This window comes from Lactuca sativa, chromosome 5 (assembly GCF_002870075.4).
Source record: "Lactuca sativa cultivar Salinas chromosome 5, Lsat_Salinas_v11, whole genome shotgun sequence".
In the NCBI taxonomy this organism is placed as follows: Eukaryota; Viridiplantae; Streptophyta; class Magnoliopsida; order Asterales; family Asteraceae; genus Lactuca; species Lactuca sativa.
In genome coordinates this window covers 191,742,418-191,761,629 of record NC_056627.2, presented here as the reverse complement: position 1 = coordinate 191,761,629, position 19,212 = coordinate 191,742,418, and positions in this window count along the sequence as shown.

Sequence of the window (19,212 nt, the reverse complement as noted above, 5' to 3'; positions counted from 1 at the left end):
CCTAGTGTGTTTGTGAGCCATTAGAGGTATTACACTTGTGGTACTTGCTTTCAAGAGCTAAGGAAATTCAAGGAACTAGTTGTTATTACTATATAACAACAAAAGGTATGTATTCTATTCTTCTATGTGGATTTCGAAAATAGTACTAGCATGCCAGGTTTCTTTTTATGTTCATAAAGTTGTATAACTAATAGTGAAAACATAGATCCAACTCTAGGGTTGCATGTACACATAGGATTGTTTGTATTAAACCCATCAAACTATACTCCCACTAGTTTTAACATATACATAGGACTCATCTTCACTTCTATAGAAACCAGACTCCTTGACTTTCTTGTTGAAACAAAGATTCCATCTATGAGATGATTGTTTCAATCCATATATTGATTTCTCAAGCTTACACACTCTATTAGGAAACTTTGCATCAAAAAAACCCTCTGGCTAACTCATCTAATAGATTTTATCTTAGCCACTGGTGAAAAGATATCATGATAGTTAATCCATGGGGTTTGAGTAAAGCCTTTTGTAACCAGTCGTGATTTGAGTATGTACACATTACCATCCATGTCGGTCTTCTTCTTGAAGATCCATTGGCAACCAACTGTCTTCCAACCAGGTTGTTGATCAACCAAATTCCAAACTCGGTTATCATACATGGACTTGATCTCGCTCTCCATTGCCTCTTTCCATTTGGCTACCTCAGGGCCTATCATTTCTTCCTTGTAGTTAGTAGGTTCATCCAAATATACCAGTATACTATCAATGATAAATGTATCACCATTTGTAGTTATATGGAAACCATAAATCTGAGGCGGCACGCTAACTTTACTGGAACGTAGAATAGGTAATGAATTGTCAATTGATTCAACTAGAATCTCTTCCTCTAGTTGATTCTTAGCGTCTTCAGATGTTTCTTCATCAGTTGACTATTGAATCTCTTCAAGGTCAATGGTGCTCCTACTGTCCTCTTTGCATATGAACTCTCTCTCTCTCTCTCTCTCTCTCTCACTCACGAAAGTCTCCTCTTTGTGCTACAAAGACCACATTCCCACTAGGTCTGTAAAAAAAATATTTAAAGGAATTATGTGGGTAGCCGATGAAAATACATCTCTCACTTCAAGGTTCAAGCTTGTCCTGAGTCTCTCGTCTAATGAGAAATTCACAACCCCAAACGTTAATATGTGATAAAGAGGGAACTTTTCCTATCCACATCTCGTGAGGTTTTTCAGCAACCTTCTTAGTTGGGACAAGATTAAGAATATAGGTGACAGTCTCCAAGGCATACCCCAAGATTAAAATTGGAAGAGAAGCTCGAATCATCATGGAATAAACCATGTCCAACAAGGTTCGATTGCGCCTCTTATCTACACCATTAATTTGTGGTGTCCTAGGATGGGTCAATTGTGAATCTATTCCACATTCCTTTAGGTAGTCCTAGAACTCCATACTAAGATACTCTCCACCTCTATCCGATCGGAGCATCTTTATCATCATGCCCAATTGATTCTCGACTTCATGTTTAAACTCTTTGAACTTTTCAAAGGTTTTTGATTTATGCATGATTAGGTAAATATAGCATACCTACTATAATTATTTGTAAATGTTACTTAAAATCTATTTGCATCCCTTGTTGTGGATCTGAAGGGTCCACATACATCTGTGTGTATGAGGTCCAACAAACCTTCACCTTTTTCATAAGATCTAGTGAAAGGTGATTTTGTCATCTTACCTAAAAGATAAGATTTGCATGCATCATTTGACCTTAGTTCAAATTATTCCAAAACTCCATCCTTGTGGAGTTAGCAATGCATTTCTTGTTAATGTATCCAAGACGATAATGCCACAAGCATTCTTTGTCTATTCCATTAGACGGATCAATTTGAAATACACTATTGCCTAAATTTTCTACATACCATCACAAGGTGAACATTCAAAATAAAAAAACACCATTTTTATAAGCAGAAATAGAACCATTCAAATCACTAAATGAATATCTAAACCATTGTGTGAACAATGCATCAAAAGAGATAATATTTCTTGTCAATTCTGATGAGTGGAAACAATTTATTAAACCTAAACTAACACAATTACTAAGCACTAGACCAAAAACTCTAATCTTGGTAACAGGATACAATCGCCTATTTCCTTTGATCAGGTTCATTCTACTGTGCTCCACCTCCTCACTTCTTCTTATCCCCTGCAAATCATAACAAATGATAAATCCACATCCTGTATCAAGGGCCCAAATAACAATAAGATGATGAATTATTAGATGAAATAATGTATATAGCTATAGAAGTTGGCTTCACCTTGTCATCTTTGATATCTTGCAGATACTTCGAGCAGCTTCGTTTCCAACCCCCCTTGTCATTGCAGTAAAAATAGATAGCTTCTTTGAGATCAGAAGAGAGTGGATGATCAGAACTGGACTTTCCTTTGGGGCCACTACTGGATGACCCTGTATGAGACTTTCCTTTCTAGTTTTTTTGGGAGGACCTTTTCTCTTTTTACCATTTCCTTATCCAATGGCTAGGAAGGTAATACTAGTACGATTAGGTTTTGAGTTCTTACCCTTCATTCCTACATTAGCAGTCTGCAGTAGGTTTTGAAATTGAGCCAAGGTGGTCTCATTGTTGTTCAAATGATAGTTCAAGATGAATTGATCACAACAACTTGGTAAGGAGTTTAGGACTATGTCAATAGCCAACTCCTCATCAAAACTCACATTTATCCCAATAAGGTGATCCACGTATCGTTGCATTCTCTGCATCTGACTATTAACAGATTCTCCCTCTTTCATCTTCCTTGCTATGAGGGACTTGACCACTTCATACTTTTCTTGACAGGCTCACTTATGGTACTTTTCCATAAGGTCCTTGTTCATCTCATAAGGCCAATATTCCTCATAGAATCTTTGAAGATCAGGAGTCATGGTGGCTACCATGATGCAAGCAACTTTTTTTGCCTCATCGTAGTGCTTCTTGTAGGAGGCTCTTTCTTCAGGAGTGTCCTTCTCTTTGCCAATCTCGTTAAATTATTTTTTAGAACATATTATGTGTTCTCAAATCAAAGGGCCATTTTGATATTTCTCATCCAATCATTGTAATTGAACCATACAATATGACTTTTGAGCATATGAAAAGAAAGGAGAAGTTGTGGTGGTTAGAGGAGGAGGAGGAACCAAAAGCATCAGTTGGACTAGACATCTGTAAAAGGAAGATAGTTCAACTTAAATAAGAGTAATCCTTAAAATAATAACCCAAAGTAAAATATTAAATCTAGGGTCCAAGTATATAATTCACAACCTAGAAAAGTGATGTCGTAATCTAGTTGTAAAATTTATAAAGGTATGTAAATGACGATTTACCAATTCCACCAAAAGAAAACGAAATTTGAAAGAAATTAAGTTAAGTGTTCCTAGATCTTTGAGACTCATTGAAACTATTCAATGACATGTTTAATCTTAGATTATGCTCTTTTATTTGTGACTAGGATGTAGAGGATCACAAACAAGATGTGAATAACCATGCAAATATGCTTGGTAACTTCATTATCATTTATCACCTTAATTTATGTGTTGGTAAACAACACACGCTCCAACAACAATGATAATTTATGGGATATCCATTACAACTCTTTATTAGTCCCTATTAGTATGTTGGTTAACCACATACGCTCCACTAACGACTTATAAAGTGTAATGTGCAATTTCATGGGTTAGCATACAAATTCATATTTTTGTAAAGTAACTACGATTAGGATTTTTAGTAAAAGGTTTAGTTACTTTTAATAGAATTATACTTTTAATGAGAATTAATTTGTTCAGCTAACAACCCTCCACCATACAAGAGAGCGGTGGGTAAGAGTTTATACACAATGTCGGTCATTTTATAGGCCGCTTCCTTAAACTCCCCTTATAGTATGGCTTCGTGAATGAGGCGTACTAGCAATTTGACTTACTTATTCTCATATATAGTAATACTTAAGTTTTTAACTTTACATATGGTATAAGGTGTATTTTAAACTTTTCAAAATACTAGGGTTCATATTTTAAAATTTGAAATTAATATTTAATTAATTAAAATTAAAATTAATTAATAATGATTTAATTATTAACAATTAACTAAATTAAATCAATTAAGGATTGTCTAATTAAATTAATCAAATAATTTAATCCTAATCATTACCCTTTAAATTTTGAAAATTAGGGTAAAGGATTCCAATTTTATAATTATCCTTTTTAAACAAATTAAACTAACAATGATCAAATATGTAAACCCTATAAGCCTACCATTTTCGAAATTTCTTGAGGAGGAAGGCGAGAGTTTCAAAACCCTAACCCTTAATTTCGAAATCCAAGGGGGTGGAGGCTAGGGCTTCCAAAACCCTATCCCTAGTTGAAATTTTGCCTTCTTAGGGTTTAATTTCAATAAACCCTAATTTGATCTATTTTTCTATTATAGTTATTCAACAGAAGACAAACCAAATGCTCTAATACCACTGATGAGTGTTATGCATAACAAACAAACTCAAAAACTCTTAAGTGTGCATGCAACCTAAAACAAGAACTATGTTTTCTTTATTGAACCTATAACTAAGAACATTAAAGAGAAACCTGCAAACCCTAGATAATTTTCAAAATTAACATTAGAAGGTTTTAGGATTACATACCTTTTAATTATTATAGTAAACAACTCTAGTTCTTCTTGAATATCTCTTGGAAGCAAGCACCACAAGTGTCGTGCCTCTAATGGAATCATACCCAAACTAGAAAGAGAATGAATTAGCAGAGAGAAGAGAATTTCATCCAAGGCTTGCGGAAGGAAGGCATGAGATGAAATCAAGGACAAGGAGGCTCCTTATATAGTTAAGGAAACTTGGTGACAAAGCTTGGGTTCAAAGAATTATCCATAGATCCTTTGCTTGGTGACCAAGTAGCCCAAAACCCCTTGTCCAAGGGATCTTGGACGAAATCTTCTAGGGTTTCCCTAGAGATGTTCGTCCATCTCTTCCTAGAAGTTCTAGAGCCTTCTTTTCTTAACTATTAATAAATAACAGAACATGTAACATCCCGGAGTATCAAGAGTAAAGTTGAAGGGCTAAACGAGTAAATTGGGAAGGGGAACTCGGCGAGTCCATGGGGGGACTCGGCGAGTAGGGTCGCAACTTTGGTCGCGTGTTAAGTGGCCGACTCGGCGAGTCAGTGAATGGACTCGGCGAGTAGGCGCTGAGTGGAGAAAACCCTAAATCCGGAGGATGAGCCCTATTAAAAGGACATTATACCCTCTCCCCAGCCTCTTTACCCCCTGTAGATATCCAGAAAGCCCTGAGGCGTGATTGAGAGGGATTAGAGTGAAATTAAAGCTTGGAGAAGTGGTTGTTGAAGAAATCTTGAAGGAGAAGAGACTTGAATCAAAGGGCTTTGCAAGGATCCGGATTAATCTTCTCTTGGAGCTTCCTTTTGAGGTATTATTTCATTGTTTGAGCTACTATTATCTAGATTCATCATTCTTGGAGGTGTTAGAGATCATATCCTTTGGTGTATTGGAGTTTAGAGGTTAGATCTGAGGTTGCTACCTTAGATCTGGAATGGAGAAGGGTTAGAATGCATAAAAGTCCCTGTTTTTGAGTGATTGGTGGAGCTATCTTGTCCCAAGCCCAAACCCTAGAGTGAAAATGCCTAGATCTCCTTGGATTCACGTAAAGTTTGCCACTTTACGTGATGGATGGCCTTAGGAAGGGTAGATCTATGGTTTGGATCATCTGCATGGCTTGGAAAGCCTCGATATGGATTCAGACCCAGTGGTACTCGGCGAGTCACATGGGTAGACTCGGCGAGTTGCTTGAAGATAGGCTGGAACTCGGCGAGTTGGAAGAACAACTCGGTGAGTTGGATGAAGATGGCCTGGAACTCAGCGAGTTGGAATAACAACTCGGCGAGTAGGTTGAAGATAGCCTTAGACTCGACGAGTCTGTTCTTGGACCCGGCGAGTCTTGTTGAAGAGTCCCAATCTTTTCTGGTTGAGCCGAGAATCGGTGAGTCAAGGGATGACTCGGTGAGTTGTGTGCAAGTGGACTCAGAGTTGTTGGACTCGGCGAGTCTCGGGGTGACTCGGCGAGTTGGGTCGTGGATTGAAGGAAAATTCTGAGCATGGGGACTTGGCGAGTCATTGGGTTGACTCGGCGAGTAGAGTCAGTCAGGGGTTGACTTTGACTCTGACCAAGGGTTGACCAGTTGATTTCCAGGGGCATTTTGGTAATTGTTGGATATTGTTTTGAGTTCAGTGCTTTGGTGGTTGTCTAGTGGTGGAGATCGTATCAGTGATCGGAGCAGCTTAGGTTATCTGTTCAGTCGGCAGTTTCGAGGTGAGTTATCCTCACTATATCGACAGGGTCTAAGGCACCAAGGTCGGCCCTTTATTGGATTGAAATCCGGGTATTTGTTGTTATGTTATTGGTTTGATATGTTTGCATCCTGGTAGCTAGGATGGTATATGTTAGAGACTTGGTTAGGGTTGGTTCCCCGATATGTTGAGTGATGCTATGCTAGTGACCGGTTAGGTCGGTATCCTGGTTAGGCTGATGATATGTTATGCGATCTATTTGATCGGCTTTTTGACTGTGAATTCTTATATGATTGTATGTTTATGTGCACATGGTTGTTTGGACTGGAGTTGGGTTGAGGCGGGTCCTGCTTTGTGCTGTAGGCCAAGATACCCAGGGCAGACCGGTTGTCCCGAAAGCTCAGAGAGCGGTCCGGATAGGCTGTAGGCCCCAAGAGGGCGGACCAGACGTGTCGAGGCTCGGAGAGTGGACCAGGCTGACTGAAGGCCCGGTGCGGGCGGACCAGTCATACTGTAGACTCGGAGAGTGGACCAGGTGGATTGAAGGCCCGGTGCGGGCGGACCAATCACACTGTAGACTCAATGTATATGGCTAGATTCGGAGGGTGGACCAGGTGGACTGTTGGCCGGTGCGGCGGACCAATCACCCAGTAGACCCGAAGTGTATGGTTGTTCTGTGATCGGATATAATATGGCATGTTATGCGTGTATGTATATGTGGTAGATATTTTAGGGATATCTCACTAAGCTCTCGGGCTTACAGTTGTGGTTTAATGTTTTTCAGGTTCTTCAGGAGACCATGGCAAGGCGAAGGCGTGATCGTACCGCTCCTCATGTTTATGTTGTGATGTGATTCTGGGAATACTCTAAATAAATTGTATTGAAAACCTTTTTGTAATAATTTAATGAAATCGGGTTGTTTTTGAAAAATTTAAATTGGTTGGAATTTTTCGGTCGTTACAAGTTGGTATCAGAGCCTTGGTTTTAGTCAATTGGAGGGACACTCGTGTGACTCCAGTCTCAAATCGAGGAGAGTTTTCAAAAGAGAATTTAAAATGGTTTTCAAAATGTGTAAAGGAGGACGCGGAGGTACGATTAGCCGGAGCCAGTAAGTAACCCCAAAATACCATACATGATATTTGGTTTTGAGCTTTGATAGAACAGCATGCTAGTGTTAGGCTAGGGATCTTCAGGATTTCATGATAATGTTGCCTGATTTATGATGCCTGTTAGCCTAGGGTTTCCTTGTGTGAGATTTTCAGTGTTCCTCTAGTAGTGAGGGTTGAGCGTTTGTTATGCATGTTTTCACTAGGGTGTTGTGGTAGTAATTCATACAAATATGGGTAGGTGTTGAAGGTAGTATGGGCCCGTACTACTGAAAGCACAGGACTCATACGCGTATCAGGGAAACCATGACCTCTAGGGTTGGGTTGAGAGTTGGTTCCCGGGTTGGTGGGAAGTGTCTGAGATTTTGTGGTGTTTTCAGTATGGATATTCCGAGGCATGCTGCGAGTGGATCCAGGTCAGGATCGGGAGCAGGAGAGGGACGGGCGGGTCAGTGCCGCCCGAGGTTATTGGTCAGATGAGCACATGCGAGTTGGATGCGAGGATTCGTGAGATCCTGCATGATGAGGTTGCTGCGTTGTTCCGGGCCGGGTTGTCGGAACTGTTTGGGTCGATCAAGACCGCCATGGTTGAGTATTTTGATGAGCGCTACGCAGCTCTCACAGAGACGGCTGCCGCGGCGGCAACAGCGGTTGTAGCAGCGGCATGAGGAGGAGCTGGTCGGGGTTTTCAGTATCGGGACTTCGATAATACGAAGCCTCCCACCTTTGATGGAGTTCAGGACCCGATTGTTGCTATGAGATGGTTATCGGACGTGGAGGGGTGGTTCTTCATGTGTTCATGCCCTGCTGATCAGAGGGTGAGGTGTGCTCTGAACCTGTTGAGGCTCGGGGCAAAGGATTGGTGGAGATTGACCACAGGGTCATATTCGGATGCCCAGAGGGCTGCGGTTTCATGGGATCAGTTCAGAGAGATGTTCAGCACTCGTTATGTTCTGCAGGTTGAGAGGGAGAGATTGGCTCAGGAATTCCTTGAGCTAAAGCAGGATTCAGATTCGGTGACGGAGATCACCAGGATGTTCACTGAGAGGGCAATGTTCTGCCCTGAGTTCGCTTCGGAGCAGGCTCAGATGTCTCGATATCTGAGCATGCTCAAGAGGGATATCAGACAGTTTGTGTCTACGCAGAGGTGCGAGACCTTGTTGGAGTTGCAGGAGGCCGCCAGGCGGCGTGAGTTAGAGATTGAGTTGTAGTTACGTGAGCTGAGGCAGGATCCGGTGCAATCGCAGTCGGCGCCGAAACGGTCTAAGACCGTTGATTCTAGGGTGGGAGATCAGAGTAGCCACGCTTGTGGGAAGTGTGGGAGGAGTCACACCGGAGTTTGTAGGTCCGGTGGTGCATGTCGCAAGTGCGGAAAGGAGAGGAACTATGCGAGGGATTGTCGGCAGTCAGCGTCGGTTTGGGATTTGAGGATTTGTTATCATTGTCATCAAGTTGGACATTTAAGGGTCAACTGTCCACAGCTCGCTGCAGGACCGGTGCAGGCTCCAGCACCGGCCAATTTGAGGATCACGGGTGGAGGTCAGGGTGGAGCGGAGCCCCCAAGGGCTCAGGGTCGTGCTTTTCAGCTTACAGCAGAGGAGGTCAGAGCAGTGTCGGATGCAGCTGTGGGTATGTTTCTTTTTTGATGTCTGGTTATCTTGTGTGTATTGTGGATTATTGTTTATCTACTGGTTTCATTGTGTGGTTTTCGGTGTGGTATTCGTTGTTCTTTGAGGGTTATAGTATGGTTATGGGTTAGTAATAAGAATTTCGTTGGTTATCATTCATGAGGGTTATTAGTAGAAATCTGGCCTTGGTCTGAATGTCGGGTAGCATCTGCTTTCTGAGGAGTGGTTAGCTGCAGATTGAGTTTCCTTCGAGCGGGATGATCAGTGTGGAAATGTGATTTTTGTGAAGGTTGCTAGTGCTAGTGGGAATCAGTCCGCGTGTAAGTGTTGGTTTTGTGTAGGGTTGTTTTGGGAGGTCGGTGATAGCGACCGGTGGTTGATAGTCAGTGCCCTAAGTGGGGGAGAATTGGAAAATTCTCCGGAAGATCGATGAGCATGTGAGGTTGTTTAGCTGTTTGGGATTCAGTAGTGTTCTGTCAGCCAAGAGCGTAGGCTGGTATGAGTAAGTGACAGGCATGCGGGGCGGAATACAGACCTAGGGCATTTGATTGTGGAGGGCCTGGGATTAGGCCGAGATTGAGTATGTATGATGGAGATAGAGTTCGGAACCCCTAGAGGGCTAGAACAGTATTCATGGGAGGGTTTCCCAGAGGGGTAACGCTGAATGATGAATGCTAGTTGAGCGGCCCGGATAGACTGAAGGCCGGTAGGCGTACCAGTCAGGCCGAAGGCTTGGAGAACGGTCCAGCCAGGCTGAAGGCCCTGGAGGGCGGTCCAGATTGGCTGAAGGCCTGGTAAGGCGGTCCAGTCATGCTGAAGACTCTGCAGGTATTGATAGATCGGTTTGAGGAAATGGATTGTGTATGTGCGGTGTGTTAGCATTGGAAGGTCTGGCCCCGGGTATTGATCTCGATTAGTGGAGATGGTGCATGGACTCGAGGGTCCTTGCGAGTAGATTCAGAGCATGTGTGTTGCATGGATAACGGTTATGCTATAAGGGAGTGGTGTAGCATCGGGTGAGCACCGTGGCACTTTTCGTAGTGGCGAGGCGGCCAAGTAGATTTCCTTGGTAAGGAAAGAGAAGAGCAATGTAGTGCCGAGAGGGAGCGTAAGTTCACGGAAGTGAAAGCGACAGCGCAGAGATGTGATTGGAGTGATCCAATTAGGGTCTTTTGAGCAGCATGATTGCGGCAGGGGTATGAGATCACATCCGGATGGGATGTCTGCTGAGGTTGTGGAAGGATTTCCGCGGGGGTAGAGCCAAGAGGCTCGGAAGGGGTGCAGGGATGGGGTCTTAGATTCCCAGTTGGATTCTGATCAAAGAATTGTGTATGTAGTGGCGATTCATCCTGGGGGATGTTTGGAAGTGTCGTCAGTGTGACGGTTTTTCCTAACCCGAGAGTGTTAGAGCTAGTGCAACATGTGCATGCGGTTGTAAGAAGAGGACTCATGGGAGTTGCTCTGAGGCTTAGGAATGTGTCTTCCTGTCAGCATGGAATGGATAGGGTTGGACTCGGATCGGGAATTCGGTGGTTCATGGTTATTTCTAGCTCATATGGTTCGAGCGATTGTTTTGATTTGGAGCAGTGATGCATGATGGATAGTACTCAGTTGTTAAGTGTGGTTATCAGAGGGTGAAGCCGGTGGCCGGCTTGAGACGGTGGTCAGGACACCGTAAGAAAGGAGAAAGTGAGTTCGAGTTTCGATGGTTGTGCCTTGAGGAACCTGGTCTGGTTAATGCCAGGTGGCGCGTTGCGGGAATATTTCTAGAGTTGAGTTGTCGCAGGCTTCGAGGACGAAGCCTAATTTAAGTGGAAGAGAATTGTAACATCCCGAAATATCAAGAGTAAAGTTGAAGGGCTAAAGGAGTAAATTGGGAAGGGGAACTCGGCGAGTCCATGGGGGGGACTCGGCGAGTAGGGTCGCGACTTTGGTCACGTGTTAAGTAGCCGACTCGGCGAGTCAGCGGATGGACTCGGCGAGTAGGCGCTGAGTGAAGAAAACCCTAAATCCGGAGGATGAGCCCTATTAAAAGGACATTATACCCTCTCCCCAGCCTCTTTACCTCCTGTAGAAGTCCAGAAAGCCCTGAGGCGTGATTGTGAGGGATTAGAGTGCAATTGAAGTTTGGAGAAGTGGTTGTTGAAGAAATCTTGAAGGAGAAGAGACTTGAATCAAAGGGCTTTGCAAGGATCCGGATTAATCTTCTCTTGGAGCTTCCTTTTGAGGTATTATTTCATTGTTTGAGCTGCTATTATCTAGATTCATCATTCTTAGAGGTGTTAGAGATCATATCCTTTGGTGTATTGGAGTTTAGAGGTTAGATCTGAGGTTGCTACCTCAGATCTGGAATGGAGAAGGGTTAGAATGCATAAAAGTCCCTGTTTTTGAGTGATTGGTGGAGCTATCTTGTCCCAAGCCCAAACCCTAGAGTGAAAATGCCTAGATCTCCTTGGATTCACGTAAAGTTTGCCACTTTACGTGATGGATGGCCTTAGGAAGGGTAGATCTATGGTTTGGATCATCTTCATGGCTTGGAAAGCCTCGGTATGGATTCAGACCCGGTGGTACTCGGCGAGTCACATGGGTAGACTCGGCGAGTTGCTTGAAGATAGGCTGGAACTCGGCGAGTTGGATGAAGATGGCCTGGAACTCGGCGAGTTGGAAGAACAACTCGGCGAGTAGGTTGAAGATAGCCTTAGACTCGACGAGTATGTTCTTGGACTCGGCGAGTCTTGTTGAAGAGTCCCAATCTTTTCTGGTTGAGCCGAGAATCGGTGAGTCAAGGGATGACTCGGTGAGTTGTGTGCAAGTGGACTCAGAGTTGTTGGACTCGGCGAGTCTTGGGGTGACTCGGCGAGTTGGGTCGTGGATTGAAGGAAAATTCTGAGCATGGGGACTCGGCGAGTCATCGGGTTGACTCGGCGAGTAGAGTCAGTCAGGGGTTGACTTTGACTCTGACCAAGGGTTGACCAGTTGCTTTCCAGGGGCATTTTGGTAATTGTTGGATATTGTTTTGAGTTAAGTGCTTTGGTGGTTGTCCAGTGGAGGAGATCGTATAAGTGATCGGAGCAGCTTGGGTTATCTGTTCAGTCGGCAGTTTCGAGGTGAGTTATCCGCACTATATCGACAGGGTCTAAGGCACCAAGGCCGGCCCTTTATTGGATTGAGATCCGGGTATTTGTTGTTATGTTATTGGTTTGATATGTTTGCATCCTGGTAGCTAGGATGGTATATGTTAGAGACCTGGTTAGGGTTGGTTCGCCGATATGTAGAGTGATGCTATGCTAGTGACCGGTTAGGTCGGTATCCTGGTTAGGATGATGATATGTTATGTGATCTGTTTGATCGGCTTGTTGACTGTGAATTCTTATATGATTGTATGTTTATGTGCACATGGTTGTTTGGACTGGAGTTGGGTTGAGGCGGGTCATGCTTTGTGTTGTAGGCCAAGATACCCAGGGCGAACCGGTTGTCCCGAAGGCCCAGCGAGCGGTCCGGATAGGCTGTAGGCCCCAAGAGGGCGGACCAGACGTGCCGAGGCTCGGAGAGTGGACCAGGCCGACTGAAGGCCCGGTGCGGGCGGACCAGTCATACTGTAGACTCGGAGAGTGGACCAGGTGGATTGAAGGCCCGGTGCGGGCGGACCAATCACACTGCAGACTCGATGTATATGGCTAGATTCGGAGGGTGGACCAGGTGGACTGTTGGCTAGTGCGGCGGACCAGTCACCCAGTAGACCCGAAGTGCATGGCTGTTCTGTCATCGGATATGATATGGCATGTTATGTGTGTATGGTATATGTGGTTGGTATTTTGGGGATATCTCACTAAGCTCTCGGGCTTACAGTTGTGGTTTAATGTTTTTCAGGTTCTTCAGGAGACCGTGGCAAGGCGAAGGCGTGATCGTACCGCTCCTCATGTTTATGTTGTGATGTGATTCTAGGAATACTCTAAATAAATTGTATTGAAAACCTTTTTGTAATAATTTAATGAAATCAGGTTGTTTTTGAAAAATTTAAATTGGTTGGAATTTTTCGGTCGTTACAGAACAGTTCCTGTACTTTTAATTAATCCATTTAATCTCAAAATTACAATTAATTTCTAATTAATTATTAAATAAATAATATGATTTCTAATTAATATATTATTTTCATAACACATTAATAAACTATCTACTTAATTTATTATTCAGATGATAATTTAATCTATCTCTCTAGTATCATCCTGTCCAATTGCTAGGTTTGTGAGGGTAACTCAAAACGACTGTGCTACTATCAATTCAATAATATACCAATTTTAGTTATGGGCTTGGACACCCGATCCAATAGTTATGCACTCATGTTTGTGCATTTACTAAAACAACATTCAAAATAATTCATTATAATATTTCTCAAAGTACAATGTTGTAATAGGATGTGATACAAGAAATTGATATTAAAATTAGTCTCTTACCGAGTTATGCCTGGTTCTCGAAGTCTTTGCCAATTAAACTCATAAGTAGTTTTACGCTCATAATTTCAATGTGATTGTTCGAAACAAACTCATTCATACTCCAAAACTGAAAAAAAAAATAAACAAATTACATAAATATATACAAACAAAATAGAACGTTGATATTAAAATATATTCAAAACACTTACTGTTATTTCAAATTTATGTTAAATGGTCTAAAAAAAATAGAAGCATATGTTTAATAACAATAAAACCATATGCTCAAACTTTCTCTTTATTTGTTACACTCTATTAATTCACAATTAATTATTTCAAACACCATAAAATAAATTGATAAAAAAAAAACAGAAATATAGGCCATACCATTGCATGCATCCATGTTATTTATTTAAGGAAAATCATTCAATAATAGTGGCAAGGGGGTAGTTTCTGATATTACAAGAGTATATTAAAGAATCAAGAATATAGGCAATTCTGGTCTCACAACAAAGGATAAAAAGTGGCAATGTTTCCTACAAAACAAAAATTGTAAAACAATTAAGCAACTTTATGTTTAGTGTGTGTATGTATTTGTATGTATTATGGAAAAATATATATCTTACTCCTTTATATATGGTGCAAGAAAATATTATCTCTTTGCATGAAACAAAAATACTTCTTTGATGTGTTTTATCACGCACGCCTTATTTCTTTGGCACTCCATATCAATAATGTAGTTTGAATCAATGAAAACGCATTGGGAATTGTTCGGCACCCCATACAAAACATATTATAAAATGTTATTAAATTAAATGATATTGTAAAAAATTAACATAATAATAACAACTTACATTCCAACTCAACAAATTATGCTTATATCAAGCCATTCGTTTAAAATAGTTGTAAAACCGACACAAATGGGACTGCAAAATGAACCCTGTTTGGATACAACCCTTGAGGTGATCAAATTTGAATAAAAAAGTCATCCCAAAAGTATAGGGATATTTGATGAACAACGCTTTTATACTCAGTACCTTTATTCGTAACTAGTTTAATGACAATTCCACTTCTTGATCAATAAATTTGGGTTCAAAGTTGGGTTTGGGTACATGTACGGGTACGGGTTTGAGTTTGGGTACTCGTTCGGGGTTGATTTTGGGTTGAGGTTTGAAGTTATTGAAACGTCCAAAAAATACGCTCCAAAAATTTCGTTTTGGAACTTAATATAAAACCACAAATCATCCATACTCATAAAGAAAATCAAGTATCATGTATCTCAAAACATCATGTCAAGAACTGTATCGAAAACATATAAGAAAATATCAAAGTCTACAACAATCCCAGACTAAAATTGTAGTGTGTGCCATGCGATCATCCCGACCCCTTCCCCTTGATAGAGGAAGTACCTGAAACCAAAATTGAAAATTGTAAACAAGAAGTTTAGTAAGTTCCCCCAAACTACCACATACCATACACATAACATATAACATATATTGGGCGCCGCCCGTGCTACATCGAGTCTAGTTCGGCGTCGGCTTTCCTGGCATCAGGCCCCGCCGGCATCAAACCCTATTTGGCATCGGGCCCCGCCTGATATCAAGCAGATCTCGGCATACATATGAACATATCAACTAATATATAAATAACACATATACTACCATGTAAACATTCCTCGGGCCTCGCCCGACATCGGACCAAGATCTGGAAGCATGTTACCATTCCCTGGGAACCGCCCCGACATCGGACCGGAGTCTAGAAACATACTATCATACATACTAACTAAGCATTCCTCGGGCTTGCCTCGGCATCAGACTGGAGTCTGAAACTCCTAACACATAACAAATACATGCAAGAATCACGAAGACATCAAGCATACAGGCATACAAGCATTCCTCGGGACCTCTTCGACATCGGATCGAGATCCGGAAAAACATATAACTTTAAATCGGGCCACGTCCGACATCAGAGTATAATCTGGAACTAATACTAACTTAAACGGGTATGCCTTGGTGCCTTCGACCCATTCCTTCTAAAGGAAGACTCACCTTGCAAAGTTGTCTGTGAAATCTCGTGGCGAGGAAAATCTAATAGCTGCTCCAACGTCTCCAGGCTCAAAATCACAATAACACTTAATCAAAATCTGATAATCCTACTTAGGGTAAAATGACCATTTTACCCCTGGTCAAAGTCAAAGTCAAGGTCAACTCCCAGTCAACCCAACTCGTCGAGTTATCTCCCAACTCGACGAGTCCCTATAATGCTTAAACTTATGGTCGACTGAGTCAACTCGTCAAGTCCCTTTACAGACTCGTCGAGTTCTTTCTGTCATAATAATCGGGACAGCACGCTTTAAGTCGTCGAGTCCTTCCCTGGACTCGCTGAGTTCCCCGTCTGATTAAGCCATCCCAATGGATTAAGCTCCTACCTTTCAAATCAATGCTCCAAAGTTCATCTACATACTGGGAAAACACTCTTAAGGGTAAAGTTTCCAACTTTACCCGTCCTTAGTCCTTCTTAATGGGTTTAACCCAAACCCTAACTTCATTAAGACATAATTCTTGGTCCACAAGCCATAACACCTTAAACCAAGGCACAATATACTAGATCTAGGCTCTTATCATCTGTTGGACACGTAAAATACCGAGCTTTCCTTTCGTGCATGGTCTTTTAGGGCTAAAAAGGCCATGTTCTTGCATACAAGCTTGCATGGGGCTTCCATGGTCATAAAGTTTGCACCTTTGTGCCATGGAAACCTTCCTAAACCCCAAATCTGAGATGTAAGTCATGTGGGACGTCCCAATTCCAAGGACCGAGGTTCTTACACCAAAACCTTCATAAAATGGACACAAATATATCTAAGAGAAGAATAATCAAGCTAGAGACTTGATTATGTAGCAAATGGAGTGTAGTTCTTGGATCTATTTCTTCCCATTTGAGCCTTCTATCTTGTTTTCTTCCACAAGCTTCAAAAGGCACAAATAACACTCAAAATGACAAGAAATAGATCAAAATCACTCAAGGTGGATTAGGTTTTCGAGATTAGGTTTTGGAGGTGATAAAGGCTAGGGTGGAGGCCAGATATGATGTTTAAATAGGGTGCAAACTCTAAAGATTAGGGTTTCCTCCTAATAGACCTACTCATCGAGTCAATGCTTCGACTCGTCAAGTAGACCACTTAAACCCCGCGTCCAAGCTGACATCTACTCGACGAGTTAGGGCTACCAACTCGTCGATAGCTCTTACAAAATGAATAATTTAATAGATTAAATGCGTACTAGGAATGGGGCATTACAATTATCCCCCACTTATATGATACTTCGTCCTAGAAGTCTGCTACATCTGGAAAAAAAAAACTCTGGGTAGTGCTCCCCCATCTCCTCCTTGGGCTCCCATGTCTACTTTGAACCCTTACGGTGCTGCAACTGCACCTTCACTAACTCAACCCTCTTGTTCCTTAACTCCTTATCTTACGATCCAGAATCGCCACTGGTCTCTCAATGTAGTTCAGGTTGTTATCAACTAAATATCCTCAAGGGATACCACTGCTGAATCATCCACCAAGCACTTCCATAGCTGGGGAACATGGAAAGTGTTGTGGATCTTGCTGAGGTCAGCGGGAAGATCTAGTTTGTACGCTACCTTGCCCACCCGGGCTATGACTCGGAAGGGGCCGATGTACCTGGGGCCTAGCTTGCCCTGTTTCCGGAATCATATGACACCCTTCCAGGACGACAACTTCAGGAGAACCATGTCTCCCTCCCGAAACTACAAGTCTGAATGCTACTTGTCGGTGTAACTCTTCTGCCGACTCTGAGCAGTCTGGAGCCTGCTCTGAACCTGCTGGATCCGCTCGGTGGTCTTGAGTACTACCTCTGTACTCCCCAAGACCCTCTAACCGACCTCATCCCAACAAATTAGGGTCCTGCACTTCCTATCGTAGAGCATCTCGAAGGGAGGCCGGTCTATACTGGTGCGGTAACTATTGTTATACGAAAACTCTGCCAACGAAAGATACGTATCCCAACTGCCACCGAAATCCAAAACACATGCTCGAAGCATGTCCTCGAGAGTCTAAATCGTCCTCTCGCTCTGTCCGTCCATCTGGGGGTGGAAAGTGGTGCTGAAATGGAGACGAGTACCCATCTCGTCGTGGAACCGCTTCCAAAATCTGGAAGTAAAATAGACATCTCGGTCTGACACCACTAAGACAGACACTCCATGTCGTGCCACTACTTCTCGCACGTAAACCTCGTCTAACTTCTCGGTTGAGATGCTCTCCTGGATTAGGATAAAGTGAGCAATCTTTGTCAACCGATCCACTATGACCCATATTGAATCGACCCTACACTGCGGTCCTGGGAAGCTTAGTGATAAAATCCATAGTAATGTCCTCCCACTTCCACACGGGGATGTATAATGATTGCATCTTGCCGTGAGACCTCTGGTGCTCTGCCTTGACCTTCCTGCAGGTCAGGCATCTCTCCACGTTCCAAGCTACATCCCGCTTCATGAAGGGCCACCAGTAATTGGGTCGAAAATCTTTGTACATCTTCGTCACCCTGGGATGGATGGAGAACCTGGACTTGTGGGCCTCATCCATCAATATTTTTCATACTCCACCCTAGTACGGCACCCAAACCCTCCCATGCAGGGTCAATAATCCACAGTTGTCATAATCAAAGGAGGCCACCTGGCCTATGATCCGCTCGCACTTCCGGCGCTCCTCCTTCAGGCCCTCGACCTGTGCCTCACGGAACTGCTCCAGCAATGGAGTAATCACTGTCATCCTCAGACAAATGTCTCGGATTTGGGCCGTTACCGCCTTGCGGCTTTGAGCGTTGGCCACTACGTTGGCCTTGCCCAGGTGGTAAAGGATCTCACAATCATAGTCGTTCACCACATCTAACCACTAACCACTACTAGAAAAAAGGCCTTTTACGACGCTCATTGCGCGTCATAAAACGCTCAGACGACGCGCAAATGCGTGTCAAGGAAGGCCCTGTCATAAAGAGAGACGACGCGCATTTACGACGCTCATTTACGACGCGCAATTACGACGCGCGTTTACGACACGCAATGCGTATCAAGGAAGGCCCTGTCATAAAGGAAGACGACACGCATTCGCGTGTCGTAACCTTACGACGCGCGTGTTAATGACACGCAATGCGTATCAAGAAAGCCCCTGTCAAGAAAGGCCATGTCATAAATGAAGATGACACACATTTTTGCGTATCGTAAATTTAAATGTTTAAAAAAAAGTATATATTTATTAATTTTTATATTAAATTTGCATTTAATTTCTCGTAATAGAAATAAAATACTTTTTTGATAGATTTACTAATTTTCAAATTAAATAACACATTAAAAGTCTCATAATACAAAATAAAATACCATAAACAATAAAGATAATTCATTGCACTAAGGACCATTTTAACAAAAGAATATAACATTATATACCATAAGTACCCTCAAGTAATCAATCTCTTACAATGTTACTAAAAATACCCTCAAGTAATCAATGTCTTACAAAGTTAAGAGACTTAGATACTCAGTTGGTATGTAATATGGCACTAAGAAGCCCAAAAATTGTTTGTGTTTTTCCTGTTCCTGGTGGATCCTACATGGACAAAAGGTAAAGAAGCTGTTGCATCAAACCAATCAAGAAACAAAATATAGACCTTTTAGTTTATGTTTCTTGTTT